This window comes from Spinacia oleracea, chromosome 2 (assembly GCF_020520425.1).
Source record: "Spinacia oleracea cultivar Varoflay chromosome 2, BTI_SOV_V1, whole genome shotgun sequence".
NCBI lineage: Eukaryota > Viridiplantae > Streptophyta > Magnoliopsida > Caryophyllales > Amaranthaceae > Spinacia > Spinacia oleracea.
Genome location: NC_079488.1, coordinates 2959429 through 2972091, shown reverse-complemented (window position 1 = coordinate 2972091; position 12663 = coordinate 2959429).

The window sequence follows — 12663 nt, the reverse complement described above, 5'->3', positions numbered from 1 at the left end:
CGGAATTCATTTCCGATACGAACAATATTTAACATTTCCGATTCCGGAATTAATTTCCGTTTCGAACAAATATTTAATATTTTTTTCGGAATTATTTTCCGATTCCGACATTATTTCCGATTCTGACAATATTTCCGATTCTGACAATATTTCCGTTTCCGACAATATTTCCGATTCCGGCAATATTTCCATTTCCGATAATATTTTCCGATACGTACCATGTTTCCGTTTCCGGCAACATCTACGACTTGGATAATATTTATATTTCCGATACGATCAATATTTCCGCTTCCGGCAATATCATCGTTTCTGGAGTATTCATTTACTTGCCTTTGACGATCTCAGCTCCCACTAAAACCAAGATCCGTCGATTCCGGATATCCATAGATGGAGTACTTAATGCCATTAAATACTTGATCCGTTTACGTACTATTTGTGTGACCCTACGGGTTCAGTCAAGTGTAAGCTGTGGATTAATATCATTAATTCCACTTGAACTGAAGCGACCTCTAGCTAGGCATTCAGCTCACTTGATATCACTGAATTTATTAACTTGTTAATTAATACTGAACCGCATTTATTAGACTTATCATTAAATGCATACTTGGACCAAGGGCATTATTTCCTTCAGTCTCCCACTTGTCCTTAGGGACAAGTGTGCATTTCCTAATTCCTTTGTCGCTCCATGCTTGCTCTTGAACATAAGGTAAGAGTTGTTATCCTTATTATGTCCAGAGGTGTTTCTCGGTTTCAAAGTTCAACTGATCAAATAAACAGATAATCATAGCCTATGATTCATCTAAGCACGGCCATGCATTTTACAGTCTCTAGCTTTCCGAGTGGCCTTGTACAACTTTCAGCATCTCATCCCGATTTGTGGGAGGACAATCCCAATCTTGCGATCTTGAGATTAGACTTCGTTTGATAGGTGATTACCTGAGCGTTGCCTTTATAGCCTCCTTTTACGGTGCGACGGTTGACAACGTCAAAGTAAGCAGTTCTCAAACAAGTAATCTCAAATCACTCAAGTATTGAGGATTAGCGTCTAATAATTTTAATGAAATTTACTTATGAAAGATTTTCATCTCTTACAGTAAAGTTTCATAGGTCTGTCCGATACTAGTCTTCCCAAAGTACGTATCTATGCAAATGATTACGACATTGACATGTCCACATAGTTCAAGAAACGGAACTACTAGTCATCTTGCGTTCTAGTCGTCTAACGTTTTCTATGCGTCCATCTTTATAGAAAACTCCGACCAGGGACCATTTTCAACTTTTGACATTCAAGTTCACTTGATAGACATTTCTTAGTCACAGGATTGGTCCTGACAGTCTATCTTGAATATATCGTCAAATTAAAGGGACTCATCATTTAATACTAAACCAAGATTAAATGGAATATGAAAATACATTTCATATATGATAAATGTTTAACCCCAATGTTTTACAACCATGGGCCTCAAACCCATTTTTAAAACAGTTCATGGAATTCAAAGTTATGCTTGATTTCCAGTGCTACAACGTGAGTGTTGCTTCTCACTTGTTGCATAGGTTTAGTTATCATGCTTTGCCAATCTTAATATCCTTTTCATCGAATGTTCTTCGAGATATGATGATAAGATCTTTTGAGTATGTTTATTTTGTGATCTAGTCTTTCTTGCTACTGATATGTTCATATTTTATAGTGTTTTTACCCCCGTCCCTTAGTACTTTTTGATCTCAAATGAGCTCTTCGGAGCGATTTTTAGTACTAATGTGCTCCTTGTAGTGTGTTTGTAGTTTCAGGTTCATCATTGTAGGAATTAGCATGATTTTGTGCATTTTCTACTCATTTTAATTAATACAAGAGATTATGTACTTTCGAGAGCACACACATTGAGTTGGAAGAGTTTTCGAGCAAAGCGGATAGTGAAAGAACTAGAAAACCGACACTCGTCTACTATTTTGATCATAACTTACGTTCTACAACTCCAAATGAAGTGATTCTAATTGGGTTGGATTCTAGACTTCAATAGCTTTCCAACGAGTGGTCACTCGTCTAATTCCGACGAATAACAAAGGAGATATGGTATTTTAAAGATAGAGGATTGTGCAGTTTGTACGTGCGCCCGGCGGGCGAATGGTTGCCCGACGGGCGAACTTCTGCCCGACGGGCGGGAGCTGCCCGACCGGGCGCGTGCCGATGATTTCCAGAATTTCTCCCTCCGCCCGGCGGGCAGACCTTCGCCCGACGGGCGGGTTACGAGCTGGTCGCCCGACGGGCAGAAGGCTGCCCGACCGGGCGACGACAACCCAGGGCCCTTTTTCCGCGGTTTTCTTCCGGTTTTTCCTTATGTTTATGGGCAAACTATAAATACTAGGCTTAGTTATTTTAGTTGGAAATCTTATTTTCTAGTATTAGCCCCTTAGTTTATTTCTCTTAGCTTTGTTTTCTCTCTAAATTTATGCAAACACTTAGTTTTCAATTTCAATAAAAATTCAAGCTTTCTATTTCTCTTGTTCTTCAATTAAGGTATTGTTCTTTATTTCAATTCTTTGTTTAGCTTTAATTATGTTTTCAATCATGCTAATTGCTTTGTTTATTGTTAATATGCTTGAGTAGTCTATTTTCTAGGGTTTGGGGATCCATGAATAATATGAAGGGATATTGAATAATTGTGATTGTTGGCATTGTAATTAATTCCTATTGATTGGTTTATTTCACTATACAATTAGATTTGCGCAGGTTTAATTGTGGTAGTTATGCAATATCAAATTAAGATTCGAGAGATGCAATTTGATGTTTAGGCTTGTGTCAATAGGTGGAATTAGAGTTAATACGTAGCGAGAGCCCGTTAATTCTAAGTCTATGATTAGTATCGATTCGAGAGAGCATGCTAGTCTAATTAATTACTTTGTTGAATATCATGATTGTTCATTGTCCTGGATTGTTATCTGTTGGTGAACCTATGCCCTAGATTCCTTAATATATTGATTCCTAGTTGTTTAAATATCGCCGTAGTTTTAGCAAACCATCAAACCAACTCTTGTTCACAATAGTCTAGATTAATTAATTGATAGTTGAAAGAACGTCTGTTTCCCTGTGGATTCGATCCTGACTTCCCTTGCTACCTAGCTAGTGGACCTTAGGTTATTTTTTATTAGGTGATACGACTTTAGCCTGTCAAATTTTGGCGCCGTTGCCGGGGAAACGGTTTAATTTTCTGCTTCTATTTTTATGATCTAGATTATTTTCTTGAGTCTCATAGAACTTCCAGTTCTTTGAGACCATGTATATATTTTATTTTCTTTAGTTTATTTTTTATTTTTTATTATTTTTTTTAACTTTTATTTTTTATTATTTTAATTTTTTTTCCTCGAAAAAATGGATTATTATTCTTTCCCTCAATTCGTAAATGAGCCTTTTTGGGTGTATTTCGATAGGCTAAATGATTTCATTGGTTACCACAATCTTAATCTTTGGGATTCTTGTGGTTTTTCTTATGGTGGTTTAAATGAGTATACAAGGAATGTGATAGAAAGTAGATTTAATGGTGATTTTCGAGCCTTGTCTTTGGATGATATGTGGGATTCCTATATGTGGTTTGCAAGGGATTCGTATGAGCGTGAAATGTCCATTCATGTTACATGTGCTAATCCAAATTATGAGCATAATCTACATGTTTCTACCCCCTCTCCCTTGAATGCTTGTTATAATGAGGTGCATTCTAATGTTTATGATAATCATGTCTATTCTAATTACTTATCTAACCCTTGCATGGATATCAATTTTTTGTCTCATGATTCCACTGTTGCTTCTCCCGTGTATTATTGTGAACCCTTACCCAATCATGTTCAACCCGAATCAGAAAGCAGAGATAGCTTCTTAGAGGAATTAAGAAGATTAAAATCTGAGATTGAGATTCAGTGTACTAGATCTCAAGAGACTACTAATGAGATTATTAAAGCTAGTAAGGCTACTCTTGAGAGATTTAGAAAAGTTCAAGAAATTATTGAAAATAATGATTCGAGTTGTGTTGGGGATGGGGGTCAACTGAGTGAACCCATAGGCAACCAAAAGTGGGAGGAACTTATAACAGAGGTTGAGGATGAGTTGGAGGATGATGATGTGATTGTTGGATCAATAGATGAAGGATTTGTTGAAACTAAAAAGCCATATGTTATAGAGCAAGTCCATGAGGAAGTTGAAGTTGATAAAACCCTTGTTGTTGAGTCAACCCCTACCCCTCATATTCCAAGTCCAGGAAGGGTTTATCTTAGCCCCGTTTACACCGTCTCACTCCCCTTCTCTTTCCCCATAAAACCTTTGCTTGAGGATCTTCCTCCTCCCCACGAAAATCAAAAGCCCAATGACCCAATAGAGTATGTTCCTCTTTGTGAGTCTTTTGCAGGTACTTACAGTACTTACAAAGAAGAGGTGGATGCTTTGCAGAGAGCTCTATATGGTGAAAAGCCTATCCACCATGAATGCCAAAACAAAGAGAGAGTTATTTCATTGATCATTGAGGTTGAAGAATAATAGTCCGCAAAAACAACTTCCATAAGGAGAGTATGTCTACTTTCTCTTTCCCTTCTTTTTCTTATTCTTCTTTTATTATTGTTTTTTCTTTTTGTTCTTCTTCCTTTAGGCATCCTACTCCTTACTGGCATAGAGCTCATTCGGACTTTATGCAAATGTTGCTGTTGATTATCATGCATGTCTTGTTGCACGAAAGATGTGCGAGTGCGCATGACAAGCTTCTACGCTCGTTGGTTGGTTATTTACTAACCAATCGCTTTGCGGGAGGCACATAAGAGTTGGAGCCGGAGGGGTTCAATAAATATTGAGACCCTCGATCTCCACTCCTTCAAGCACTGAGGACATTGCTGAGTTTGGCTTGGGGGAGGTATGTGTTATTGCTTTCTAGAGTAGTTTATCGCTTTTGAAAAAACAAAAACAAAAATACGTTCCGATAAAATACAAAATCATGCTTCCATGTGCCCCTTGATTGAAAATTGTTTTGATTCTTGGTATTTGATGATGAGCAATGTAAATGTGTTATCCATGATTTGATATCCGATTGCCTTGATGCCTTAACATGAGTCAACTCTGACTAACTATTTGTGGACTTGGTGCTCGGCTAGTTGATATGGTTAGGAATGTGTGATAGCTTCCTGGTGTGTCATTGATTTTGAGTATTGATTTGCAACTATTAGTAGTGTTTTATGACTCATATACATGCACATTGTGGAGGACGAAGGCATTTTTCTATTTAGGTAGCCTTCAGATGAAATTAGATACATTTGTTCCCTCCTTTTCTACCCATGTTGTTGCTTGTGTTCTTTATTCGGTGACTAGCCACATTACAAGCCCGCGAAAACCCCATTGGTTACTAGTCCCAAGCCTAGCTTGGGGGAGCTAATAGTAGTGAGGTGAGGGAGTTGTAGTGTTGTTGAAAAAGGAGTTCGTCTTATCATGTTTGTTGTTGAAAAATGAGTTGAAAATGAAAGAGATGAAAGAACAAAAAAAATGTGAAGGTTTCTAAAAGAAAAGGGAAAAAAAAAAGATTGAAAAAGAAAAGAAAGAGAAAAATCTATTACTCTCAGAAAAAGTTCAAAGCATTGTTTCAATCGAGTTTTGCAAATTCATATCCTTATAAGTGATTGGTAATAATTGTGAAAAAGGCAAGAAAGTATGGTGTTGGTTATTTGTTGTTTTGTCATGTGTTGAGTGGCAGAGTTATGGTCATTATATTGGTTGATCATGGTTGTATTTAGGATTTATGCTCCCCAAAGCCAAGGCTTTAAGCTCACATTTTTCCCAAATTTACCGCACCCTTACCTAAACCTAACATTACAAGCTTTGAAGACCTTCTGACCTTTGTGCATATAGTCGTACTTATGTGAAAATAGTTTTTTATCAATGCAAGTTATGACATGACACATTCCGAGTCGACTACTAGGTTGAGTGTATGTTTTTCTAGACACACGAGTGTTGTGAGTTTGGGAGGGCATTGTTCACTTATATGTTCGGAGGAGAGCGAATGGGTACATCTTTTATCCGCCACATAAATGAGTGACGAGAGTGTGAGCACTAGTCTTGAATTCCATTGTGCATTTGTGGTTCGCTTTGCGTGACGATTGTTAAGGTGGATTAGCGGTCGAATAGATTTGATCGGTTGACATTGATGCATGCTTGTTGGATTTTACCTTGAATCGTATCCATTGTTTTAAGATGTGTTTGGGGTGAAGTTGATTTATGTATTCATCGATGATTTCTTTGCTTAGGGACAAGCAAAGATCTAGCTTGGGTGAGTTTGATATGTTCATATTTTATAGTGTTTTTACCCCCGTCCCTTAGTACTTTTTGATCTCAAATGAGCTCTTCGGAGCGATTTTTAGTACTAATGTGCTCCTTGTAGTGTGTTTGTAGTTTCAGGTTCATCATTGTAGGAATTAGCATGATTTTGTGCATTTTCTAATCATTTTAATTAATACAAGAGATTATGTACTTTCGAGAGCACACACATTGAGTTGGAAGAGTTTTCGAGCAAAGCGGATAGTGAAAGAACTAGAAAACCGACACTCGTCTACTATTTTGATCATAACTTACGTTCTAAAACTCCAAATGAAGTGATTCTAATTGGGTTGGATTCTAGACTTCAATAGCTTTCCAACGAGTGGTCACTCGTCTAATTCCGACGAACAACGAAGGAGATATGGCGTTTTAAAGATAGAGGATTGTGCAGTTTGTACGCGCGCCCGGCGGGCGAATGGTTGCCCGACGGGCGAACTTCTGCCCGACGGGCGGGAGCTGCCCGACCGGGCGCGTGCCGATGATTTCCAGAATTTCTCCCTCCGCCCGGCGGGCAGACCTTCGCCCGACGGGCGGGTTACGAGCTGGTCGCCCGACGGGCAGAAGGCTGCCCGACCGGGCGACGACAACCCAGGGCCCTTTTTCCGCGGTTTTCTTCCGGTTTTTCCTTATGTTTATGGGCAAACTATAAATACTAGGTGTTTGGGCTCCCAATTGATATTCAATTGGGCCACTAAGTCCAAAGCCCAATGGCTCTAAACAACAGCATCAAACCTTACCACTATGGCTATTCAGCCATCCATTAAGGCCCAAGGCCCAATAGCAATAAATGACCTATGGGCATTTATTATGCAAACACTATAAATAGGCCACCAAGGCTCACACCTCAAGGTACGTCCAATTTATCGCCTTAAGACTACTCTTCTAGAGAACTTCTCTCTAGAATCCGAGCATCGTTCTTACTTAGGCATCGGAGGGGCTTTCCTCGGAAACACCCCCGAGGCTAGTGACTTTGCTCTTGTGCAGGTGAATCCGGACTCGACTCATTCAAGCAAGCAAGATCTTCAACACATACGAAAGGGCCTTCATTCGAAGCCCATTGTTTCCATCTTTACAACACCGGAACAATTTGGCGCATGAAGTTGAAAGAACGTCTGTTTCCCTGTGGATTCGATCCTGACTTCCCTTGCTACCTAGCTAGTGGACCTTAGGTTATTTTTGATTAGGTGATACGACTTTAGCCTGTCAGCTACATTAGTGGTTCTACGCATTTCTCAATGAAGAACTATCAAGTCAGCAGACGCAGGATCTACCCAAGTTCAGTGAAGAACTCTTTAACATAAACAGCCCTGTTTTATTGCTTCTTAGGCAATAAGTACTTTTACTTCAACTGTATAGGTTGCTAGTGATGCTTTGGTTAGGATTTACTTATCCAAGAAGTTCACAGATATGTGGAAGACTTTCCAGCTGTATCTTAGAACACAGAAATCAATATTTCTTACGCAACAACTCATGGTCTCCAATCCATGTTGCCATTTAAAAACACGATGCTCTTTAGCCCGTCCTTGTCAATGGTTAACTCCAAATGAATCTTGCTTGATCCTTTGCCAGTGTTTATGCGTGTAGCATCAATATTTAGCATATCTTTATTTCCTTGAATCAAGAACTATTCCTATGTACCTTTTCAAGTACCATAAGTATTCTTGATCTATGTGACCCTAGGCACCTATTTATAGAGTTTATGGAAAGGAATTATAATCCTACTAGGATATGGATTTATTAATTAGAATCCTATTAGAACTCTAAATAATAAATTTAATCTTTTAGGATTAGGATTTAATCAATGTACGAATTCCGATAGGATTAGGATTCGTTACGAACACGAGCGTCGCACGACCACGAGGGAAGCACGCACCGCGCAGGCCTTGCGGCCCACACGCATGAGCGCTGCCTCGCAGCCCACGAGCACGCTCAGCGCGTGCGCCAGCAGCCTTGCTGGGCCTGGCGAGGCTTGTGGCCTTCGTGTTGGGCGCTCGGCTTGCTGGGCGTGGGCCTGACTTCGTGATGTGCCTTTGTCTAGCATGCCTCGTCCGATGCTAATTCGTACGATGCGCTTCCGATTAAATTCCCGGTTCCGGAATTCATTTCCGATACGAACAATATTTAATATTTTCGATTCCGGAATTAATTTTCGTTTCGAACAAATATTTAATATTTCCGTTTCCGGAATTATTTTCCGATTCCGATAATATTTCCGATTCTGACAATATTTCCGTTTCCGGCAATATTTCCGATTCCGGCAATATTTCCATTTCCGATAATATTTTCCGATACGTACCATGTTTCCGTTTCCGGCAACATCTACGACTTGGATAATATTTATATTTCCGATACCATATTTCCGTTTTCGGCAATATCATCGTTTCCGGAGTATTCATTTCTTGCTTGTGACGATCTCAGCTCCCATTGAAACCAAGATCCGTCGATTCCGAATATCCATAGATGGAGTATTTAATTCCATTAAATACTTGATCCGTTTACGTACTATTTGTGTGACCCTACGGGTTCAGTCAAGAGTAAGCTGTGGATTAATATAATTAATTCCACTTGAACTGAAGCGGCCTCTAGCTAGGCATTCAGCTCACTTGATCTCACTGAATTATTAACTTGTTAATTAATACTGAACCGCATTTATTAGACTTAATATTATATGCATACTTGGACCAAGGGCACTATTTCCTTCAGTCTCCCACTTGTCCTTAGGGACAAGTGTGCATTTCCTAATTCCTTCGTCGCTCGATGCTTGCTCTTGAACATAAGGTAAGAGTTGTCATCCTTATTATGTCCAGAGGTGTTTCTCGGTTTCAGAGTTCAACTGATCAAATAAACAGATAATCATATCCCTATGATTCATCCGAGCACGGCCATGCATTTCACAGTTTCTAGCTCTCCGAGTGGCCTTGTACATCTTTTAAGCATCTCATCCCGATTTATGGGAGGACTATCCCTATCTTGCGATCTTGAGATTAGACTTCGTTTGATAGGTGATTACCTGAGCGTTGCCTTTATAGCCTCCTTTTACGGTGCGATGGTTGGTCAACGTCAAAGTAACAAGTTCTCAAACAAGTAATCTCAAATCACTCAAGTATTGAGGATTTAGTGTCTAATAATTTTAATGAAATTTTCTTATGACATGCAGATTTTCATCTCTTACAGTAAAGTTTCATAGGTCTGTCTGATACTATCCTTCCCAAAGTAAGTATCTATGCAAATGATTACGACATTGCCATGTCCACATAGTTCAAGAAACAGAACTACTAGTCATCTTGCATTCCAGTCGTCTAACGTTTTCTATGCGTCCAATTTTATAGAAAACTCCGACCAGGGACCTTTTTCAACTTTTGACATTCAAGTTCACTTGATAGACATTTCTTAGTCACAGAACTGGTCCTGACAGTCTATCTTGAATATATCGTCAAATTGAAGGGACTCATCATTTAATACTAAACCAAGACTAAATGGAATATGAAAATACATTTCATATATGATAAATGTTCAACCCCAATGTTTTACAACCATGGGCCTTAAACCCATCTTTAAAACAGTAAATGGAATTCAAAGCTATGCTTGATTTCCAGTGCTACAATGTAAGTGTTGCTTCTCACTTGTTGAATAGGTTTAGTTATCATGCTTTTCCAATCTTAATATCCTTTTCATCGAATGTTCTTCGAGATAGGATGATAAGATCTTTTGAGTTTGTTTATTATGTGATCTAGTATTTCTTACTTCGATAGTGGTTCTACGCATTTTGCAATGAAGAACCATCAAGTTAGCAGACATGTGATTCACCCAAGTTCAGAGAAGAACTCATTAATATAAACAACTCTGTTTTATTGCTTCTTAGGCAATAAGTACTTTTACTTCAACTGTTTAGGTTGCTAGTGATGCTTTGTTTGGATTCACTTATCCAAGCAGTTCACAGATTTGTGGAAGACTTTCCAGCTATATCTTAGAACATAGAAATTAATATTTAATTTCCTACGCAATAACTCATGGTCTCCAATCCATGTTGCCATTTCAAAACACGATGCTCTATAGCTCGTCCTTGCCAATGGTTAACTCCAAAGGGATCTTTCTTGATCCTTTGCCAGTGTTTATGCGCGTAGCATCAATATTTAGCATATCTTTATTTCCTTGAATCAAGAACTTTTCCTATGTACCTTTTCAAGTACCATAAGCTTTTCTTGATCTCAATCTAGTTGATCTTCACTTAGATCAATAGAGATTGGTATGTGTTCGTCATGCCTAAAGCCATACGATACATTTTTGGCGATCCTTATATTATATCATACATGATAAATTCGTTTGCAGAATAATTCCCAATTGAATTCTACCCATGTAACTTTAGCTCATTCAATTTCAGTAGATACTGAATCCAGCTAAATTCTTTGACATATAATATAGCTGAAGAATCTCATTTAGATCCTTTGATGTTTAACTTAGTAAATGCTTATACATAGTTCAAACATTCTTTACTTAGATTTGTTCACATGGGTCGAATATCTCCTAAGGAGTCTTTCGTGTTTGATTTAGTAAATGCCATTACTTAATCCAAAACAATATTATAAGATCTTTGTAAATAGATCTTAATACCCAGTATGTACTAAGTTTTGCCATGGTCCATCATTGATGAATAATTTCAAATCTAAGTCATTAGCATTTGAATGTTTTTTTCACAATAGAGAGATATGTGTGTGATACACATAGGACCAATTAAGTTTTTACGTACTCCCACTAAACTTCTTATATATTTATAAGAATCATGTACATTTTATGAAACTAAAATACTTATTAGTTTCACTAAAATATAGTTCCAATTCCCAATTGCTTGCTTAAATCTGTACTTAGATTTCATAAGCTAGCATTCATTTCAAGCATTATTTGGATCCACAAATCCTATGACATGCCATGTACATAGTTTTCTTCCAAAATTTGATTGAGGAATACGTTTTGTCATCCAATTGCCATATGTACCAATATGCAATCATTGCTTGAATTATAGACTTAAGCATTACGATTTTGCATGAGGTTTCAACACAATCCACGCCGTGAATTTGCTTGTAACTTTTAGCAACTAATCTATCTTTGTGTTGTGAACACAATTCCATGTTTGATGGTTTTTATCCTTAAAACAAACTTGCAACCAATAGGTGTGAAACTATTCTTGCAAATCAACAAATTTCAATTTTGTCATCAAAACATTGGTTATGGTTTATGGCTTTTAACCATCTAAAACATTTGAGTCTATATATGGCCTCTAACCATTTTAGGGAATCTATATTTCGTCATATCTTTCTTACAAGTTACAAACTCATTAATCTACATGATAATAGTTTGACTGCAAGTTGTAGGTTTCTTCACTATCTAATAGAAGAATTTCATAGTTTCAGTGATTTGATCTCTATGACTACTTGGGTATAAAACATCAAACAATAGAATATCAACAGTCACTTGAAAGTCCTTTGAATATTCTGTTCTCCTTGAAGCACTTGTAAAGTCTTCTAAGAGATGTCTATTCTTTAAAGCCACTTCTAAAGTCCTTAAAGAATAAGTTCGGATTTTCTGAAGCACTTCGAAAAGCCTCCGGAATGTCCGTTTATGTTTGTTGTTCGCCTCATAGACCGTGAAGTTGCTTGTAACCTTTAGAAACTAATCTAGCTTTGTGTGTGAACACAATTTCATGTTTTGATGGTTTTATCCTTAAAACAAACTTGCCACCAATAGGTGTGAAACTATTCTTGCAAATCAACAAAATTTCAATTTTGTCATCAAAACATTGAGTATGTTTTATGGCCTCTAACCATTTAAAACATTTGAGTCTATATATGGCTTCTAACTATTTTAGGGAATCTGGGTTTCGTCATAGCTTTCTTACAGGTCACAAACTCATTAATCTACATGATAATAATTTGACTGCAAGTTGTAGGTTTCTTCACTATCTAATAGAAGAATCGCATAGCTTCAGTGACCTGAACTCCATGTTTCTTCACTATCTAATAGAAGAATCTCATAGTTTCAGTGACTTGAACACTATGCCTACTTTTGTAAAGAACATCAAACAAATAGAATATCAATAGCCACTTGAAAGTCCTTTGAATATTCTGTTCTCCTTGAAGCACTTGTAAAGTCTTCTAAGAGATGTCTATTCTTTAAAGCCACTTCTTAAGTCCCTAAAGAATAAGTGTTCGGATTTTCTGAAGCACTTTGAAAAGCCTCCGGAATGTCCGTTTATGTTTGTTGTTCGCCTCGAAGACTTTCGAGGTCTATTTTCTCCCACTTGTCATTTTGGAAACGAATCTCCAAAA